The following is a 4,937-nucleotide window of genomic DNA, read 5'->3' as shown; positions in this document are numbered from 1 at the left end:
TTACAGAAGGCACTGTTCGGATATTTTGTCAGTGAGTAGGGAGAAATTGTGTTTTTAATTACACTTGTTACAGAAGAGAGAGAGAGAGAGAGAGAGAGAGAGAGAAAAGAAGAGTTTTATGTTATTTCCATTCCATTCGAAACCTATCTGTTCTCACTCCAAGGGCGCCCATACGACAGACAGTTTGTACAGGGGGTGGGGGACGGCTGAATCTGGAGGTATGGTGTACTTTTAATATTTTGGAAGACGAATAGCGAGCTTGTAAAGAGGCCATAAACAGATTTGAAGTTCCGAACCTGGTAAAGACGTGTGTAATACAGACCTTTTGACTCGATTTCTTGCAAGAAAAACACCTGATAACATTGCGTTTTCTACTTTCCCTGGGAGCCCCGAGTACAGGCGAAACACAACACCTGCGACGACAAGACATTCCTTACAGAAAGTAAACGCTCACTGTCGTGGCCTAATAAACAGCCTACAGCGGTTCTCGTCCCATCACCGAATTTGAGCAACGCTGGCCCCCGTTGTCAGTGTGGCCGCCCGGGAGCACAAGTGGCTGTTGCCTAGAATTTCTCTTCCCCGTTTTCGGTACAGTTGGCCACGTCATTTCACATCCCCGCAAGCTCCTCAAGTGCCGCAAGTCTGCAAGTCTCGGGACGCTACGCTAGACGCTTGCTGCCGGCCCCCTCATGTACCTGGCCACAGACGACAAAGCGTTCGGCTGGGCGACGCCTCGTGTACGCCGGCTCGCGCCACCGCGGTCGCCGCGCGTGCAGGGAATGCCGCGCCGTCCAATTGCGTTTGGCGCGCATTCCCCTGATGGACAGAGAAAGCCAAAAGTCGCCGTTCGGCCATTAATGTGGATGTCGTACCAGAGTTAGACCGCTTGTGCCATCTCGCGGCTGCCGCTGCTACTACTGGTGCGCGTCCCCCGCGCTTATCGAACAGACAGTGTGCTCTGGCTCTGGGTTTGACGCCAGGTCGACGCAGACGTGTGGTACGCGCGTAGCGCGAGTGCTGCTGCGTTTGGCAGTCCCTTGCGGAAGACGTTGCTGGCCGAGTGCTCAGACGCACTAGTTACCGACTGCTACCACAGAATACTGCGTTTGCAATTGAAATAGACACCGGGACAGCGCGAACGCAAGTCCCGACTACCAAAAATTATGCGCCCGAGTTACTCACATTTGGAGTAATCGCGGGGGTCAGCTCGACCGAAGTGCAATGGAAGAGCCTCACCCCGGAGGAACCGCCTTCATGATCACGGTATCCCCTACGCCAGGTAAGTATGCTTTCGTCGCGCCACAGGCGAGAATTTGTAGTGCCTCGCGCTATCGAGATGTAACGAGAGCTCCTGACGTTTCCGCAATCGGCGAACAGAATGGTGGCCGTCCATGTACCTGTCTCCTTACAAGAGAGCTATTGGCTGTCGAGTTAGATGGCAGACAGTCGCAACAACGCTCCTCTGCCGAGAAAAACGATGCATTTTGTGCGAGCAGCACCATACGGCTCGCGGCGCCGGCCGCTGCTGGGGTTAATTTACCGTTCCCTCCGGAAGATGGCGGGCCAAGTCCGGGTTGCCGCCTCCGGGCCCTCCTCTCCGTCTCCAACGAGCCCTCTTCCTCGGCTGTTGAAACCGCGAATGCGATCTGCGGAATGAGTGCTTTTTGCAGCCACAATGCAAGCCACACTTTACTTTCGCTCCTTCCAGGAGAGCCCTTAGTGCTAGCAAATACGGCAGCATTGTCACGCGCGGTCGACTGTCGCCGAGCAACTGAAGGACCACAGCTCAGACTGTCAGATGTTCTAAGAGAGCTGGATGCACTCGTGAGTGTTGTGCGCGACGAACAAACAGGACGTCAGTGAACTCCAAGAACGAACATCAGCCAGCACGTTCGACATTCGACGCCGAGTAACAGAAGACACTTAAAAGGTAACACTTCTTTTTGCTTCTCCTTCCGAGTAGGACGTGGAAAGCTCGATCGAATATTTGTGCAAATTTTCATTCGGAATATGGACATATTTTCTTCGCGCATAAGAGAGAAAAATAAAGTCTCATTCATGACAACATTTCAGCTGTGTCGGGTTGATTTCGAAGATGCAGATTAATTGTGCGGTATTTGGTAAACGATTGATACCTTGTAGCAATCTTGGCTTAGACGTGGATTAGGTAAAGATAAAACTAAATTGCTTTTTGTTTGTAAACACAACACGTCAGGTGTGTAACAAAGCGATGGGAAACAAGGAAGTCTCTTTTCTGTGAATGTAGTGATGCAACAACGAATTCACTGAGGGCTACCCGTTTCTGCAATTAGTAATTTATTGAAACTGCCGCTATTACGCGTCTGTCAATGTAGAACTGTGTGTGTTACAGAAGGCACTGTTCGGATATTTTGTCAGTGAGTAGGGAGAAATTGTGTTTTTAATTACACTTGTTACAGAAGAGAGAGAGAGAGAGAGAGAGAGAGAGAGAGAAAAGAAGAGTTTTATGTTATTTCCATTCCATTCGAAACCTATCTGTTCTCACTCCAAGGGCGCCCATACGACAGACAGTTTGTACAGGGGGTGGGGGACGGCTGAATCTGGAGGTATGGTGTACTTTTAATATTTTGGAAGACGAATAGCGAGCTTGTAAAGAGGCCATAAACAGATTTGAAGTTCCGAACCTGGTAAAGACGTGTGTAATACAGACCTTTTGACTCGATTTCTTGCAAGAAAAACACCTGATAACATTGCGTTTTCTACTTTCCCTGGGAGCCCCGAGTACAGGCGAAACACAACACCTGCGACGACAAGACATTCCTTACAGAAAGTAAACGCTCACTGTCGTGGCCTAATAAACAGCCTACAGCGGTTCTCGTCCCATCACCGAATTTGAGCAACGCTGGCCCCCGTTGTCAGTGTGGCCGCCCGGGAGCACAAGTGGCTGTTGCCTAGAATTTCTCTTCCCCGTTTTCGGTACAGTTGGCCACGTCATTTCACATCCCCGCAAGCTCCTCAAGTGCCGCAAGTCTGCAAGTCTCGGGACGCTACGCTAGACGCTTGCTGCCGGCCCCCTCATGTACCTGGCCACAGACGACAAAGCGTTCGGCTGGGCGACGCCTCGTGTACGCCGGCTCGCGCCACCGCGGTCGCCGCGCGTGCAGGGAATGCCGCGCCGTCCAATTGCGTTTGGCGCGCATTCCCCTGATGGACAGAGAAAGCCAAAAGTCGCCGTTCGGCCATTAATGTGGATGTCGTACCAGAGTTAGACCGCTTGTGCCATCTCGCGGCTGCCGCTGCTACTACTGGTGCGCGTCCCCCGCGCTTATCGAACAGACAGTGTGCTCTGGCTCTGGGTTTGACGCCAGGTCGACGCAGACGTGTGGTACGCGCGTAGCGCGAGTGCTGCTGCGTTTGGCAGTCCCTTGCGGAAGACGTTGCTGGCCGAGTGCTCAGACGCACTAGTTACCGACTGCTACCACAGAATACTGCGTTTGCAATTGAAATAGACACCGGGACAGCGCGAACGCAAGTCCCGACTACCAAAAATTATGCGCCCGAGTTACTCACATTTGGAGTAATCGCGGGGGTCAGCTCGACCGAAGTGCAATGGAAGAGCCTCACCCCGGAGGAACCGCCTTCATGATCACGGTATCCCCTACGCCAGGTAAGTATGCTTTCGTCGCGCCACAGGCGAGAATTTGTAGTGCCTCGCGCTATCGAGATGTAACGAGAGCTCCTGACGTTTCCGCAATCGGCGAACAGAATGGTGGCCGTCCATGTACCTGTCTCCTTACAAGAGAGCTATTGGCTGTCGAGTTAGATGGCAGACAGTCGCAACAACGCTCCTCTGCCGAGAAAAACGATGCATTTTGTGCGAGCAGCACCATACGGCTCGCGGCGCCGGCCGCTGCTGGGGTTAATTTACCGTTCCCTCCGGAAGATGGCGGGCCAAGTCCGGGTTGCCGCCTCCGGGCCCTCCTCTCCGTCTCCAACGAGCCCTCTTCCTCGGCTGTTGAAACCGCGAATGCGATCTGCGGAATGAGTGCTTTTTGCAGCCACAATGCAAGCCACACTTTACTTTCGCTCCTTCCAGGAGAGCCCTTAGTGCTAGCAAATACGGCAGCATTGTCACGCGCGGTCGACTGTCGCCGAGCAACTGAAGGACCACAGCTCAGACTGTCAGATGTTCTAAGAGAGCTGGATGCACTCGTGAGTGTTGTGCGCGACGAACAAACAGGACGTCAGTGAACTCCAAGAACGAACATCAGCCAGCACGTTCGACATTCGACGCCGAGTAACAGAAGACACTTAAAAGGTAACACTTCTTTTTGCTTCTCCTTCCGAGTAGGACGTGGAAAGCTCGATCGAATATTTGTGCAAATTTTCATTCGGAATATGGACATATTTTCTTCGCGCATAAGAGAGAAAAATAAAGTCTCATTCATGACAACATTTCAGCTGTGTCGGGTTGATTTCGAAGATGCAGATTAATTGTGCGGTATTTGGTAAACGATTGATACCTTGTAGCAATCTTGGCTTAGACGTGGATTAGGTAAAGATAAAACTAAATTGCTTTTTGTTTGTAAACACAACACGTCAGGTGTGTAACAAAGCGATGGGAAACAAGGAAGTCTCTTTTCTGTGAATGTAGTGATGCAACAACGAATTCACTGAGGGCTACCCGTTTCTGCAATTAGTAATTTATTGAAACTGCCGCTATTACGCGTCTGTCAATGTAGAACTGTGTGTGTTACAGAAGGCACTGTTCGGATATTTTGTCAGTGAGTAGGGAGAAATTGTGTTTTTAATTACACTTGTTACAGAAGAGAGAGAGAGAGAGAGAGAGAGAGAGAGAGAAAAGAAGAGTTTTATGTTATTTCCATTCCATTCGAAACCTATCTGTTCTCACTCCAAGGGCGCCCATACGACAGACAGTTTGTACAGGGGGTGGGGGA

The 4,937-nt window shown here is 51.1% G+C and overlaps 2 non-coding genes across 2 annotated transcripts; both read right to left on the bottom strand.

The window, feature by feature from the left end:
* Positions 1–1,123: 1,123 nt before the first annotated feature.
* LOC124778107 lies at positions 1,124–1,287 on the bottom strand. The gene has a single exon (XR_007015837.1). It is a non-coding gene; the product is annotated as a U1 spliceosomal RNA (small nuclear RNA).
* A 2,203-nt stretch (positions 1,288–3,490) lies between these two features.
* On the bottom strand, positions 3,491–3,654 carry LOC124778106. The gene has a single exon (XR_007015836.1). It is a non-coding gene; the product is annotated as a U1 spliceosomal RNA (small nuclear RNA).
* Positions 3,655–4,937: the final 1,283 nt, after the last annotated feature.

The sequence above is a fragment of the Schistocerca piceifrons genome, chromosome 2 (assembly GCF_021461385.2).
Source record: "Schistocerca piceifrons isolate TAMUIC-IGC-003096 chromosome 2, iqSchPice1.1, whole genome shotgun sequence".
NCBI lineage: Eukaryota > Metazoa > Arthropoda > Insecta > Orthoptera > Acrididae > Schistocerca > Schistocerca piceifrons.
This window is presented reverse-complemented; position numbering and strand designations above follow the sequence as displayed.